We start from the raw sequence: 17083 nt of genomic DNA on the forward strand, positions 1-17083 counted from the left end.
CTTTCCCATGGACTCTGCAAAAGCCACAGGTACAATCACCTCCAGAGTAGGAAAGCCAAATTATAAACCTCTTCTATTGGCTTTGTGTCATCTGCTTTTGGCTTCCCGCTGTTCTGAAGGCTGGGTGAGGGGAAGTGGCTGAAAACTGAGGAAGTTTATTGTTGACAATACATTTTGTCTGCTCTCAGGCATGCCTGGGACCAAAGCAGTCCCTGAGCAGCCCCAGATCTGGGGAGTGAGACGTAAGTGTTCAGTCACCTTCCCCTCTCTCCCGCAGGAAAAGCCCAGCTCACAGTTTTCAAAGAGTTAAGGTATCTTTGTAAGAGCCCTTCTGTTGTTTGCACTGTTGTCTTTCTAGCTAGAAACATTCCCCTTGATTGCTCTGACTAAATCACACCTGAAAATGTATCTTTAAAGCAGAATAGATTCACAAATTGGCCACTTTGGCCAATTAAAAACTTCATCCTTCCCTGGAATATGGCTGTCTCCCTGGTGCACAGGAAGTGCATTAAAGAAGTAATAAACACTCATAAAACACATTTAGTGATCTAACATTTAAGAGCAGAGTTCTTGTTCATTACTGTAACTTTCTGCTAAATTACCACCAACGAGATTGCTCATGGGCTCAAAAGGTCAGTGTTATTTTTGCTGTTGAAATCGTGGAGTCTGGGAAACAACTGTGTGTAAATTGCTGATAAACTGGAACAAAGACAGAAGAGAAAAACACTGAACATATAAGAATGCAAGTAAACCAGCAGGAAAGGAGGGGAGGGGAAGAATCTCATGGACAGTTTATTAAAAGAACAAAAGAATAAAATCTGGCGCATTTGTTTTCCACGGGTTCAGGAAGCCCGGTCTTTAAGCACCTACTATAAATAGTGTTCTAATCCTTCATCAAAGGGGGTAGTAGTCTATACCAAAATGAATGAATTCTAGGTATAATCTGGGAAGAGGAAGATGTCCCTCCCCTCATAGTAGGAGAAAGACCTTTTGTTTCCATCCTTGCAGAATTTAGATATTTCAAAGTGTAAGAGCTGGAGAGATGAGGCAGAGTCTGGAACACGTTTCTATACTGCCAAATTCCTGGCAAGAATATAGTTAGAGAATGGAATTAGCAAACATCTAAGTTGGAACTGAATAATCTGATTTTGGGAAAGACAGGCTTGAATTTATCACAAGGCTAACTTCAAAATCCTCAAGGATTTCCCCACTGAGTAGAAGCTCTCTGTGAATTCTATGAACTTTAGAAAAGCAGGTTTGATAGAGATATCATATAGGAAGTAATGGGAGCTTATTTGAAATTCTAAAAAGGACAACTTTCAATCATTTAATCCTCTCCAAAAGACCTGACTGTAAGGTAATCCCAAACAGCTACTTCAGAGACATCCAAGTTAAAAACAAATGCAGATTATAAGAGCCCTATATTGCCCTTAAGGGGAAAAAAGTCACTGAAAAATTATTTCATCCAAAAAACTGCAAATTATTCCCAGGGGGCTCATTAGATGGCCCCAAACCCATTGTTTTCTAGGTGAGAGCTTTGGCTAATAGCTTGGCCAGTGGCAAGGTGGTATTAAAGGATTCAGTACACCACTCTGGCTCTCAGTTGTATGGGTTGGGGTTTGATGATGTTCAAAGAAACTCAACAAGGAGCTTGAAGAGGTTTGTTTCCATAGCTTGCCCACTGAATGCCTGGTGGGTAACTTCTAGGATAGGCACTGAATATTCTTCAGGCAGGTTAAAACCTGCATGCAACAGTCAATAAAGGGATACATTAATCTTTAGTTTTACACTTGACAGCACAAAAGGAACAGCAACATCCATTAACAATCAACACCTTGCTTTTCTGGGAAGGCATTCAAGCAGTGAATGAGGAAATTATAATAAGGCTTGTCTCTCACAGAGGATGAGACCCTTCCCACCACTGGAATTATTATGGAAAACCTGCTAGATCTCTCATACAGGCACTGTATAAAAGGTCCTCACAGAACATTCTCCATATTAAAATGCTTCCCCATTAGTCTCTCACCAAAGCCATTCAAGCATCCTCACAGCTCCCACTGGCCAGTGGGAATGAGGGCTGCACAGTGACAGGGGTGGCAGGGAAGGGAAGAAAAAAGGGAGCATCTATGGTATCCCTCTGCTGCAACATGATATGGGAGCATAGTTTTATGCTAAGAAGTGGGAAAGGGGCTTCAGCCCTTCAGCTGAATTTGCCCAGTGGTCTGATCCATACCCCCAGACACTCAGTCTCTCAGGATGTCAGGCACTTGGGGCTTTTATACACAGGGACTTAGATTGATACCCAGCCTGGAAACTTCTGCTTCAGAATATGATCTGCTTTAGAATTTATTTTTGAGTGACATACTTTTATTCCACAGTGAGAATAATCTTACAGGGTGCTAACCAGAAGTAATATCTCACTTGAACTGCAGACTCCACTGCAACTCAAATCAGTTGTCCAGTGTAAACAAGCCCTTTTTTCAGAGAAGTGGGAAGACAACAAAGCTTGCCATCTTTTAAGGACAGCTCATGGAGAGGATGCTGTGAGGCCTCAATGGCACGGTTGTGTAGTGGAGGCCAATATCTCTGGCTCACAGCAACATGTGAATTTGGGCAGACGGTTGCAGCTGCACTTGGCAAACAAACAGTAGTAACCTAAGCTTGACACTATAAATGATGGTTATTGAACCAGTGTCTTCATGAACAGGCTAGATGCTGGCAAAAGGGCATGAGGAAGACAAAACAGAAGTTTAATTAACTTAACAGGAAAGGAAAAATCTCCTAGATAAAAGGAAAAGAGCCATTTCTGAGCCAAGTATTTAAAGGGTTCTCAGACCTTCCCAGGCCAAAGAGTGTCTGTATGTAATGCTGACTTCCTTCCAGCTCTGTCTGTGCCAGAAATAACTCGCCAATGGAGTATATCTCACAAGTGTACCTTTTATCAAAGCCATTCCTGCACAGGAAAGTGATCCTTGCTGCTGACGTGCTGCTGGCAAACAAGGAATAAGGAAGCTGCATTTATGAAGAGTGTAACACATTCTACTATCCTTCCTGAGCCCATACAAATGTCTGTGGACCTGTAATGGCATTTCAAAAGAGAGAGAGAGAGCACAGGGCAAGAGGGATCTGCAGTGATTAAGGGGAGAAAGGAAGAATTGATTGGTCATTTCAAGATCTTTGGTGTCTTCAGCATCTTTCAGTAGCAGTTTACCATCACTGATACTGTCTGTTGTGTTATGTTGTTCTTAGCCACAGCAGAAGGCACCCAGAGTGAGGACTCTGGGCCATCACACTATACTGAAATCTGGCCAGTCAGGCTGTATACATAGAACAGATTCACATGTTGCCTGAAGATACAAGATGTAACTCTTGGCTTGAGTGACATACTGAAAGGATCATATTGCCTATAGGGTTATACAATCATCCACCAACTGGCTGTGGCTTGCCTCACATGCTCCAGTTCAGGATCTGAGCTTTCATCTAGAAAGAAAAGTATATTCCTATTTTTCCCGTTTTCGAGAAAATATTTCACATGTGAATAGAATGGAGCAGCTGAAATAGCATCTGCTGATGTCCACGGAGAGCCTGAAATCAAAGCCCTGAGAAGAATAATCACCTTCCACCCAAGCATCTCTCTGGCTCCAAAACAGGAAAACTGGCTTTATGAAGGAAAAAAAAAAGAAAGAAAAAACCCTCCATTTAACCATTTCATTGCTAGCCAGCAGTCTATGGAGACTGGAATTTAAACCAGTTGACAGAGATGAGAAGACAGGATGGGTTAGAAACACAAAGTCAGCAGAAAGGAGGAAGGGAAGAGATTGTGGATGACCTACTGGTGGAGATAATTTTCCTGCTGAGCAATAGTTTCCATACCAGCAATTTCTGAGCAAATTTCTAACAGTAACTGTAGGAAGGGGGGTTTTTTGTTTGGTTTGGGGGATTTTTCTGTTTACCAACTAGACTCCATACTGGACCTTTGGTCCAACCTCACAGTGAAGAGTTCTGTGGGTCCAGAGGAGATGACAGCACTAAATTTATGGGCCAAATATCATTAAGGATGGAATGCAGTCCTTTCCAGGAATGAGTGAGACACTCTTCCCGCAGCCAAAGAGAGGGGCTTTTATCTTTTTCCTTTTACACACAGGCACCCTCCTGCCCCCCCAGTGCACTGCATGCATATAGCCATTTCCTGAAACATTTCAAATTTGTTTTCCTTAGGTTATTTGTGTCTACAGCCACCAGATGGTCTGTGTCAAAGCTGATATGTTCAACATATTATTCCATTATCCTATTAGGTTGAACATGTCCTTCCTCCCATGAGAGTTGTTAAGATATCACCCTTACAGAAAAGAGGCAGCTTTAGTCCCCCTGTCACCTCCTTTCTCCTTCTGAGTAACACACTCTCCTCAGTTAGCACATAGCTAATGTTCTAGTCTATCTTGATATTCTGTGTTCATACCTGCAAGAAATGATATCTGGCCATTTAATATCCAGCTCTCTCGCTGAACAAGCTGCACACATGTATCAAGTGCAATAAAATAACTCCAAAGGTCTGAAAAAGACAGTGATGATGCTTTCTTCTTTTCAAATAACAATTTCCTATATTGTTTTGTAGGACTCCATAATTCGAAATGATCCTCCATCAAGATACCAGTCATATTTCCAAAACTGCCCTCTTGATCTTAAAAAGTCATGGTAAACATCTGCAATTCAGGTCAACGACATTTAAACTGAGGAAATGGTCACCTTTGGTTTTCCTCTGAAGGCTCCTCATGCCCCTGGGAATGGGAGAGCAGAAATTCCTGGCTGGTTTCCATGACCCCAAGGACTGAACATTCTTTGCTTGAGGATCCTTCCCAACCCCTGCAGCAACTACAACTAAGGCAGCTTGTGTCAACAAAGATTATTCAAAAGATGCTGCTTCAAGCTGGTAGGGGTAGAAGGAGATGGGAGAAGAGAGAGAGGGAAGCAGAGGAAGCACCTCTGACAGGGAGGGAGGCAGCCAGCACACAAATGAGCGAGTTTACATTAAAGATATGTAGGATCTCCTGGGGGAATACTTAATCACTAGCAACAATATTAGCACTAGTTCTTGCGTTTCTTCAAGAAGCAAGTCTGGGTGGGAAAGACCCTGGACAAAGGACCCTTCTTTTTACACACCAGAAATAAATGTTTTTGTAAACAATACGTAGCCCACTTCGTTTGCATGTCTGGAGATTGCCACTTACCTCACATCCTTCATTTTCACAGGATTTGTGGGAGAACAGACATCCCCAGAGTCACACGAACAGGAGGAAAACATAGCACATGGTCCCTGGACTGATCATCTGCAAAACACGGGTCACCTACAGATGTGAGAGGAGCACAAGAATGAGTAAGTGTGGCAGGGATGTGTGATGGATAACTGGGGCATGCAGGGATAAAGAGCTGGGATAGCACTTGTCCCAGACACAGCTAGCCCAGATCAAATCCTTACCAAATCCAATCTCTAACTGATCAGATGGGCTATCCACAGCACCCAGGGACGATAAAGGAATTATTGTAGCAGAACAAGTGGTAGCAGAAGAAAAGGCACTACTTGGCAAAAGGCGATGCTGCAACACATCTTCCCCCAACACACACTCTGCTTGAGTCAGTCTCCAGGGCAAAAGGGAGCCTGCAAAATTTCATATCGATGTTTTACTATCTGCTTGCTCACCTTTTGCATCTTTTGTTCCACAATGGGAAGCAGTCACAAGCGTGTCATTCACAAACATGTTGGCGCTCAGTTCAGTTCCTCCTGGTCCTGGCATAATGACAATCACCAGCATCAGCTCAGTTCCAGGAACTCAATAAAAAAAAGTCTTTTTTAAAAGCCTCCATCAAGCCAGGCTGTGCCCTGGGAAGGCCCCCTAGCACAGCCTCCTCCTGTGTTAATCAGAAAGATCAGTCAAGAGCAGGTACTTGCTTCCCTACCCATCCACCTTCCCCTCCTCACCCTCACTCTGCAGGGCGTTACCAGGCACTTCAAGAAGAGATGCAGTTATGTGAGTAGGGTCCATATAGCTCCTTCAAGAGGCACCAAAATTCATATTTGTCCCAGGAAGAGGCGGTGTTCACCTCTATTCCTGCTGCATCCCCTCCAGCTATAAAGCTTTTATGATCCTGTAGCACACAGGTTGTACATCTTCAGAGAGGTGGGCAGTGGTGGGCGAAAATTAACAGAGATGCACCTAAAACACAGAAAGTTAATGAATAAACTATATTAGGGGAAAATGGTAGAGGTTAATATCAGTAGTTCCCACTGAGAGTGGCTGATGGATCACTGTTTACTGATGATGGCAAAGGGGCTTTGAGAGGTGTTTTTACTGTGAGCAGTGGTTCCCAACAGAGGAGAGCAGCAGTGGTACTGTTACTGTGGGATGGGACAGCTGGGGGAAGCCAGAGAGTCTCTCACATGTGCTGTGACTCAGACCATATCCAGTCTCTCCTCTAATCCACAGGGGTACCATTTCTCATGCCCTTCCTCGCTGGATTGCTCTTGTCACCATAAATCCAGATGTTCAGGCTTTGGGAGGGAAGAAGCGATTACACCGAAGGGCTGCTCAGCATTGCAAAACAACATCCAGTTAGGCTGAGGTCCTGAGGAATTGCAACACTTCAGAGATTCACTTGAACCTTGCATGCAGTGTACAAAAAAATGATACTCTAACTATCCCATCTGCTGGCCCATGCTTCTCTGGTCATGATACGTGCTTAATTTCATATATTGCAGGTCTTCAAAGCTTCCTTCTAGCATAGTGTAATTTTCCACTGTTAGCAAGATCTCTTTAGAAACCAAGCCACTACCAAACTACCTGGGAAGCTTTATGTACACAAAGCTGTAGTTTTTGGAGTTCTCCCCCAGGCTAGAAGCAAAATCTTAGTGGAAAGATTCCTCACTTCTTACAGGTACAAAGAACCATTCTCTAGTAATGTTGAATCACAAAATCCTGAATTACCAGTCCTAGAAAAATGCTTACTTACAACACAGTGATTTAGCAGAATAATAGAATAAAAAGGTGAGAGAAGCAGCAGCATAAAAATACCTTCTGACTGACCACAGTTTCAAAATGTGCCCAGCCCCTGGAGCCACAGATTACTGGAAAGAGGCTGGGAGCAGCAATAAGAGCTGCCTGCAAATGATATTCCTAAAGATTGTGCAATTTAACCCAGCTATTATGAAGATGGATGGATGCAGGATGCACATGTATTGCTGCCTGCTCCACACAATGGTTAAAATTGGGTAGAGGGAGAAATGACATAGTGCAATTCTCAAGTAACTAATATGCCTGTGGCCTTTCTTCACCTTTCCATCTCCTTATGCATTAGACAGAATATTCATGTCCCAGGCAATAACCCTTCCCTGTTCAGACCTCTGCATCCTCCTCTTTCCTCCTGTCTCAGTTTGCCAGTTGTTCAGCTTCCCTCATCCACCTATGCTTGGTCTATAAGTATGTTCTCAGTTTCATAAACTGAAAGAAAACTTCTAAAATTACTACCATTTTGACTCTCAGCTGCCTGCATAAAATTCACAGCTTCCATATGGGCTGGGTGAACTCAGAGACTTGATCAAATTGGTGCTTGCTTCTGTTTTTCCTTTGTCTAGTTTTTTTTTTTTTACACTGTATTCTTTTTTAGTGTGTTTAATGTATACAGCTGCTAGCAAAGCAAGGGCCAAACTTAAAAACAACAACAAAAAATTTAAGATAATTTCCCTTCTTAAATGTAGAAAGCTCAATTTAACCCACAGAAAGTCTCTTTGATGGTTCAGCATCAAGCAGACACAGGAAGCACCGGGGCAGCTATTCTTGGGCCTTTGCAGAGAACTGGAACACAGTGTTTTCCCTTCATGCTATGGACTGTGCTGTCACACCACCTCACTGTCTGGTCCTTGACAAACACTGAAAACCCTCTAATGCTCAGCCTCTCAGGATGACTTACCTTGTTTAACAATGAGCCCTTTGGGTTTGTTGAGCCTCCGTGTCTTGTGCATGCAGGGATATGTTTAGCACTTCAACAGAGGTGAAGAAAAACAGCACTTTTATGAGTTGCCAGACCAGTGAACAATCACAGCCAGGAAACCTTGTTGCTCCTGACCACAGCTGCTCATCCTTCAGGGGCACCTGAACTAACTGAAATACAGTAACAAAGGATCAATTATGTTACAGTAGAGAAACACGGGAATGTCTTCCTGAGCACAATTCCAGAATGTGGTCTGCATAGAGACAGTGCTGGGGGAAAACCAAAAACAAAACACAAAGCAAGCAAGCAAAGGGGAAGACCCTCCAAAATAAAAAAGAGGCCTCAGAAACATGAAGTGAGAGGCCACACAAGTCCAAGGCAAAGGGAGGAGTTGCCACCCAGCAACTCCTTGTCACAGCACTCTGGCAAGGCACTGTCCAGTTCAACTGGCCAGAATGTTTTCAGGCTACACCGGAACAAATAAGGACCTGGGGTAATAAGTTTAATAAACTCAACAATCAGAGTAATTTAGAGGTACTTTTCCTCTTCAGTTGCTTAATGGCTTTTAAAAATCCTTTGTGGTTGCCCCATTCCCACTTGACTTCTTGGCATCTCCCTAAGGGCCTTTGTCTTGATGATGAATCAAGTGCTGTATCCTGGTGAAGGCAACTGAGTTGTCTCCTTTAAGAGTGGGGAAACCTGCCTGAAGTAAACAACAAGAGAAGCCCACAGAACAAGCCGCTTTACAGACCTAAGATTTCTACCCAAAACTGAACAACACTTAATTTCCTCTGGACTCCCATGGGATGACACATCACAGGTGGTACCTCATCAGGAAAGATGACTTGCATAAGTGTCCCCCAGTCCAGTCCACCCTCTGCTGAATACAAAACTGCAACATCTATCCCTCCTCATTGGTATATTGTGCTGAGTCCAAACCTGAATTCACATTCACACACAGGCTGTGACTGCAGTGCCACAGAAGCCAGCAGAGCCACTCATAGGGGGCTGTGAGACTTGGGCCTTGCATGTTAACAGCAATAAATATATTTGATATGCATCCTTTGTTGGAAGCTGAACAGCTTCCAGAGTCATCTCCAGCCTGGCAAAACATTTAATCTGAGTAGGCACCAAATTAGCCAGGAACCTGAAAGCCCACAGACAGCAGAGGGAGCACTCACTGCTCCTGTCCTCCGGCTCGAGCATCCTGTCCGAGGTCAACAGCCAAAAATAAAAGTAAAAATGACTCTCGGTGGTCACCTGGGAAAATGGAGATACTACTGTGCACACGCTGCACTTGTGATTCAAATGCTGCTGAATTATCACACTAAGTTAATGCCCAGATTTGGTGCTTAAGAAGGGCTGTGTTTGACAGGCTGTTTCCACTGCTGTACTGCACCAAGCACATCAGGCACAAAACAAAGCAGTCACAGCACACGTTTAGCCCAGATTCTGGTTTGTATCTAGAGTTTCCCTGGAGATAGGGAGATGGAAGTGAGGCCTGGACTGGATTCTTGGAGCCACCAGTTTTGGTCCCACTTTTCCTGCAGTGTTGCTGGAAATTCCCGTGAAGGCTCCATCCCACAACTGCACCTTGACAGCCTTTGATTGTTGAAGGTGGGGGCAACACTGAGCTCCCCCATGAAGTGTGGAGACCTCTCGTGACAGTCACTAGAGATGAGACAGCCATTTTGTGAGCTGAATCCCATCAAGTTAGTGGTTGAAACATTTCTGTAAGTACTAAACATGAAGGAGCTAAAAACAGAAATCATCAGGGGTGAAATGTCAAGTTTACACTATTGAAAGGCAGGGCAGATGCTTCCTAGTCTGTTTACTGGCACAATTACCGGTGGGTTGTTGTTTGCCATTCTGTCAACCCAGGGTTTCTGGATCTGCGAGGAAAAAGAAGTTACCTTTTCCCCACCACGTGCTTCCCAAGTTATAGGAACAGCAATTGCCTCTACTCTGCAAATCAGACTTGCTCAGAAAAAAACCCAAGCCCTTTAGACGACCCTTTCTGCTCCCCCAGCAAGCAAAAGGAAATGCTGTAAATAAGTGGAAAGGCTCCGTGCTGCCACTATTTCCTGACTCCCAGCACCAAATGAGAGCACAGGGGTTTGTGATCAAGGGGAATATTCCTGAAGAGAAACTATCTGCAGCATCTTGGAGATTTCTTATCAAAAGGGCCCTGCTTGCCTGCACACCACATCTTCACCTGCCTTAGCCTCTGACCTGGTTTCTCCCAATGATGCTACTCTTTCTCCCTCTTCCCTTCTTGCTCCTATATGGCTCTCTCAGAGAAATGTCAGGGACTCAGCTGGTATATCCTTGGATGCAGTGTAGGGAGGTGTAGCCAGCCTCAGGACCTCTGACTCACACCCCACAGCATGCAGCTCTTCATGGGGCAGAGGAGAAGAAACCAGAAAAGAAACAAAAAGCAAAAAGTTAAAAAAGTGCAGAACAGAGTCACAAGATGAAATGGAAAAAACACCTCAAAAAAGTGAGGAGGAGAGGAAGAGTGCAGCCACCTTCAAAACACAGCTCAGGAAGAAGCTGGGGAGCATAAACAGACACAACACCTTGAATGTATGGAACAAAAGGGTTTTCTTCCATTCCTTCCCTGATTTCTGCCAGCAGTCCTGCCTATTGCCCCCACCCACCCATGCAAACTCACTTTCAATTACCTTACCTAAGGAACATTCATTGCAGGAAGATGCCCTGTGTGTATCAAATTAGTGCCTCAAGAAAGCCCATTCAGGAAACATCTCCATGATCCTTATTCAGTTAGCAGGAGGGGATGGAGTGGGGATGCCAGCTGAGAAGGGGGTTTTATGCAAACACAGGATGAGATGGCTGTGCAGACACAATGCAGAGGGACCACATCCTGCCTGCTCTGAATACTGCTGCAGCCTCACAATTGCTTTTGTGCACCAAACTCATAATCTTTTAGAGCTGAAAAACTTCTAGTCCTAGATGGAAAGTGCTGGGATGAACAGTTGGGCCTGGAGGTATCCACAGGGGACATCCCCTTTTAATCTACTTGAGAGACCAAGGACGATGAGCCTTGGATACCTTTAGGGGGGTGTTTAAACCTCGGAGTTTTGGTATGAATTTATGGCATTGAAATAAGCAGCCAAATCCCTTGGGGCAACAACAAAGATTATAGCACTCCAAAATGTTCCCCCTGTTGCTGGGGTTGGGAATAGGTGAGATTTCCATGTGCAATACACAGAGGTCTTGGATGCTGCAAAATCTACCAGTCAGCTATTGAAACTGCCCCTGACACACTGGTGTAAGTCATCAGCAGATTTCCTAAAGTGCTGTACAGAGATCTCAGAGGACACAGCCACAGACTAATACCTCTTTTAGGAACATGGTGTCTCACAGAAATGCCCCATTCTCTTGCTTGTGTTGCCCCAGGGAAATGGGATGTAACATGCTGCCAACAGCTGTGAGCAAACTAGATTGTCCACACAGCAGCTGTAAGGGGAATGGGACTGAGGAGAGATAAATTTCTGTCTCTGACAAGAGCTAATGGGCTCCAGGCAGACTGGCAGCTGCAAAGCACCCAGTTCCCTGCTTTGGTTCTGCTGACCAGGCACCTCTGGGACTGTACTTTGAGCTGGTGAAGAAAAGAGTTTGCTTCCATCTATTTTTATACTGCAGATCCATCTGCTGCTCTCCACAGCTGGCAAGGCCTGGAGCTCAGTTTAGATCCTCCCAACAAAAGCCTCTTTATGAGGCATGGGAATCCCCCAGCACTATCAACACCATTTGGATTGCATTGCCCAGGCTGAGGCTATTTTGGGCACCACAGGTGGCTTCTCCATCTCACTGAGCACGGGGATGGAGCCAACAGATGCCTCACCACAATACTACTCAGCCATACCACCAGGGATAAACTGAGCAGAGTGGAGGCTCTGATAAGCCCATGGGATCTGGGGGGAAGGGACACAAAGGGAGCAGCTCAGGGAATGGGTTTCACAGGTGAGACAGAGCAGAATTTCCATCAACACAGAGACCCTCAGAACTGCTTTTGAGACACAAAACCAGAGCAGAGCTAATCAGAGTTTCTGCCCTGAGCAAAGCACTAACTCACTCCATATCCAGACCCACCATTTTCATTCCACAGACCCTGTGCCCTAGAGAGCAACTCCTGCTCTATCTGGGCAAAGCAGAAACCTCCTTTTCTCTCCTTTCCTCTCTGTCCAGGCAGTAACCCCTTCCTTTGTCCTGAGGTTCAACACCTGCTTGCTCCTGTTGGAGAGAGCTCCAAGCTCTGGGCTCCCCCTGACACACAGGCAGCAGAAAGCTCTCCCAGCCTCTCCTTTCTCTGCTCTTACTGCATGGATGCTATTTCCTGTGTTTATTTTGCTTGTCTGCCTAGCTGGCCGGGAGGGTCTCACCTGCTGGAAAACTGCCATTACTTCTCCATCTGCGACACTGACCACGGGTTAGCAAAAAAAAAGAGGTTTAGGTCACTTCTAGTTTCCTTAGGATGCCTGACTACCAGCAGAGGCCAAAGGCCACAGATGCTGAGGGAGAGCAGGTTCCTGTGCATCTTACCTGGAAGCTGACAGCAGCAGATGCATCTCTTTAGGAAAAAGAACAGGGACACATGTTTCACAACACTGGGATTCATCCAGCAAAGAGAGAACACAGCCACCTGGAAAACACTGAATTCATGGCTATGTCCTCAAGGGCCTCCCTTCGGAGAGCGCGAACGTGTCTGTGCAGCAGACAGAGCTCAGCCTCTTCCAAGACCTGGCTGACACACAGGCTCCAGCCTTCAGTGTCATCCACATGTCACTGACATCCTGACCCCAGGATGCAGCCTCATGCTTTTGATGGGAAGAAGGCATTAAACTGTCCCTGGGAGGATTGTATGTCCCACACAGTGCTTCCAAATCGAACGTGGACGGAAAGATCCTCCTGCAAGGGAATCAGAGACTGCCGTTAGCATAGAGAGCACATCCCTCCCTCCTGCCACACAGGGGAAATCTACAGGAAAACAGTTTCTACAATGCTTTTGAAAGTCCAGGTGGTGCTGAGCCATGGAAAGGCACAGACAGCCCCTGCACCTTGGATAAACTTGGTGTGCTTTTGGTCTGGCGCGTGGCAGGAAAGGAGGGATCATCAGCAAACGCAGAACTTGGGATGGGAGGGAACTTGCATGGGAATCAAGTGCTCAGAGAAAGCAAGCTATAAGTGTTTCTGATTAAAAGCCTTGATTCCCAAGTGTTGGCTCAATCCATAAGGAATAGGGGAGCTTGGGTTTAATTTAGCTGCAAATGAATGTTAGATGGGTTAGTTCTGCAGACTGGAAGGCCTCAGTGCAAGTTAGGGATATTACTGTGTATTTCCTCTGGAAGGAAATCAAAATGCTGTTTCTCATGACTTCAGAAAGGACGCAGCTGTAGAACAAGCAGCTGATTCTCAGCTTTACTTGTGGCATTGAGTTACCGATGGTGGGAGAAAAGACTATTTCTGTTTTTCCAGTGCAACCTTTAGCATTTTGATCCTTCTGGAATTAGAGGAGGATCTTGAGGAGGGTCTGAGATTTTTTTTTTGTCTCCACCCTATTCTGTTAGTGCTTTTGGCATGAATATAAAGAAAGGCAGGAAACACTTGGAATGCTGGACTGCTCCCAAATGGCAGGCACCTCAGAAACGAGGGAGCGAGTTGTCCTCTTCTTTAAGGTGCTGGTTGTTCATGTAGCCCAGCACCCCTGTGCTGGTGCTGGGTGCTCTCCTCTCAAAACTCTGCCTTTGAATCAGCCACAATCCTTGTGAATTAACTGCAGCCCTGCTCCAGTTGCCTCTCCAGGACTGGGAATGCAAACATTAGCCCTCTTCTCCCCAGTGTCTTTTGGCTCTGCAGAATAACTTCACAATTGGATGTTACCAGCACAGAACAGCTTCAAATCAGCAGCACGACCCCCAGTTGCCTGGCTCAGGAAACCTGTGATTGCTCACAGGATGGCAGGGAGTCACTTAGCAGCAGGCAAGTCTCAGAGCTTCCATTCCTGTTAGCTGTGAAATCAGTCCCACTCTCTGGATGATGGAATGGTTTAATATCACAAGATCCAGAGTGTGGGGCAGGGCTGCTCAAGGCACTAACACAGGAATCAATACTGTTCAGTGTCGACTTGACTGCCTGGCAGGTTATTCAGTAATGTGAAAGGATGGGAGCCCTCTTGGCCCCAAGACTCACACTCCTGCAAACAGCATTCCTTGGCAAGACACTTCTTTTCTTTCTATGCCTGGTGGTAAAAGGCTGTATCAGCATGGAATCAAAACGACCTTCATCCCCCCTGGATCAGCATGGTCAGAGATGCTGGGTCCAGCACACCTGCCCTGCTGAAGGCTCCAGCATCTGCCACTGCTCAGCACACCTCCAAAATAGGAACTTGGCAAACAGAGCTGACAGAGTGCATTGCTAAGCAGAACATTCTGCCGAGTCCCAACACCAGGACTGCATGTTATAGGGCACTTGCCAATTCCTGAGTCAACTTTATTTATTATACACTAGAAAGGTTATGACGAATCTCAAAAGATAAAATCTGTGTCTGTCAAGCCACCTTCCTTATTTTCATTGGCTCAGACCCTCACGCTCCACACCAACAATAACAGGACATGGGTTCAAGAGGCACCATGAGTGCAGCTTACCCTGAGATCGCCCAGGCTTGTTTTGCATTCTTCATAGAACCGATCCAGGCTCCTCAATTCTCTTTATTAGGAGGTGATCTTTTTCCTGGATGCAGTCACCACACTGCACAAGAGTCCTGCCTCCATGGGAACCCCAAAGCACAGGCAGAAGCTTTCACAGCCCAGATGATGCCAAATACCCAAATGATGCAGCTGCAAGTTCTCCAGCAACGTGAAGCACCCAACTGAGATATGCTGAACTCCCCTTTAGAAGTAATACCCTGGACTAATACCAGCCCAAAAGACATCCCCATGACCTCATCAGCAGTTGAGGCAGCAAGATACCCCATGCACATGGATTTTCTTCATTGTCATTATGAGCTGTTATCTAATCTCCTTGTCTTAGGTAAGGCAAGAGATCAGAGCTGCCCAGGGCTCAGGGTAAATCCTTGGCAAACAAAGCCAGAGCGATTGCCGCTCCAGTGCTGTCAGTGTCTGAGCTAGCAGGTTTAAAGACTCCCCTGGGCTCTCTAGAAATTGCAGTCACCACTCTGGATTGCAGCAGGACACTCCCAAAAACCAGAGTCCTGGGTTTGGAGTTCAGTGTCACAGTCTCAGACCACACAGTATGCATCTGCACTACACATAACCTTATCTTTACACAGTTTACTCTGAACTTTCAGATTGAAAGCTCTTTTCCCAAGTCCTTGCCTTTCACTCGCTGAAAAATCACCATGCTACTCTCGCACCCAAACTCGGCTGAGATTACTTTCTTTGACATGTTGCAAGGATTCCAGTTCTTGAACTGAAATTCTGATTTTCTGAGATCTGGACAGCACTTTCCTGCCACTCTGCATGATTTCAGCAGGGACTCTGCAGTCACACAGCAGAGAAATGCTGGTGTATCTTACAGCCGAGACCCCTCCAGCAATCACATCCACTGGGTCATTTCTGAGGAAACATCTCCAATATCCAGAAGTGCCCCCCTTTCTTCTCAGAAATCACTGAAGAAGAGATTGGGAAGTCAGTGAGAAATACAGCTCCACTTACTATTCAGTGAGACTCCAGCCTGCAGTGAGTCACATCATGTAACTTGAGGGGCTTACTTGTGGAATCAGAGAGATGGATTCCTCTCAGGATCACTCCAAGCTGGCAGAAGTCTACCTCCTTCCTCTGAATGAACACACTTGGTCTTTTTAGTCAAATGCAAGACTGGGGGACTCTTTCCTGTGAAAGTAAATTGTGAAGTCCACAGGGCCTCAGAAAAGGTGCTCAAAGCTCTTTTAACTTCCTGAAACTTCTCCTTGAAACACATGCAGGCACTTGTGTTTAACTATGCTTAGCAGCAAAGGCTTCCTGTTTGGGGTCAGGAGTGACAAGGAGGATCCTGCAGCTTTGTGAAAAGCTTTTTAGCCAAAACCATCATCTCCCATTAGTTAGGAAAGCCCACCCTCCCCAGCCCCATCCCACTTCCCCGTTCAGAAGTGTCAGCAGTTCCCCAGTGCTGCAGTCAGCTCTTCTCTACAGCAAAGGCCCTGCCAGGTCCAGTTGCTCCGGGTGACTGAGCCAAGGTGTGGATCTCTGAGCAGAGATTTCCAGATCAGGCCAATTGTGTTGTTAAGCTGGGAGCTCTCTCTGTTCTTCCAAGTTCTCCTTCCTGGGTACGAGCATTGTTCCCTCTGGGCTCCTGCAGACGCCCATTGTTCCCCCAGCTCCCGGCCTTTGATGCTGCGGAACAAAACGCACAGTGTTTGTGAAAGGAGGGAAAAATCAAAAAGCTTTTCAATTACACAGTTGGTTGAGCAGCTCGGGCACAGCTGGCTGCAGGGCACCAGGGAGCCAGCACCTCTCCACAAACGGGGACTCCAGTGAGGAGGCCTCGAGCTCAGCTGCAAAGTGACCCAAAAGAGGGAATGACAAGTAGTTGATGGTTATCTGGTGAGCTTTAATTTCATAACCTCCCCATTCCAAGTGCTCCTGGATTGTACAGACTTTCACTAACCTCCTCGGACACACATTTAGTGGCTGCCAGCTGCAAAAAGCTGGCAGGTATTCCTGCTTCATCCTGTCAGCATTGCTCAGATTTGACTGGAGAGACACCACAGTAACATCTAGATTCCCTGCCTCCATTTCCAGACTAAGTTGGCTGGTCCCAGGCAGGGGCAAGCTCAGCCTGAGCAGCATTGGCAGAACAGGGCAGAGGTCTGACCCGGTGATGGTCTGAGGTGCACCAGCAGGGCCACACGGAAGGAGGTGGGATGGCCCAGCCACAGCTGGCAAAGCTGTTTCATGGTCCAGTTTGGACCCTCCAGGTCCTGCTATGGAACACACCATTCCTGTCAGGGCAGTGGTCTGGGTGGATACAGCTCTCCCTCGTGTTCCATAAGCAGCTGTGAATGATTTCCCTTACTGCCACGATGACAGATCTCAGGATCTCAGAGATAGGAGGGGTC

General features: G+C 46.0%; 1 protein-coding gene across 1 annotated transcript in view; it reads right to left on the reverse strand.

Moving 5' to 3' along the window:
- Positions 1–16335: 16335 nt before the first annotated feature.
- ADORA2A (adenosine A2a receptor) overlaps positions 16336–17083 on the reverse strand; it is a 33722-nt gene continuing 32974 nt past the window's right edge. Inside the window, exon 4 of the transcript XR_003916184.1 lies at positions 16336–16358. The gene's annotated coding sequence lies outside the window, so the exon portion shown is untranslated. The remainder of the gene's footprint in view (positions 16359–17083) is intronic.

Source organism: Manacus vitellinus, unplaced genomic scaffold, assembly GCF_001715985.3.
Source record: "Manacus vitellinus isolate BGI_N305 unplaced genomic scaffold, ASM171598v3 scaffold_58_pilon, whole genome shotgun sequence".
NCBI classification, from domain to species: domain Eukaryota; kingdom Metazoa; phylum Chordata; class Aves; order Passeriformes; family Pipridae; genus Manacus; species Manacus vitellinus.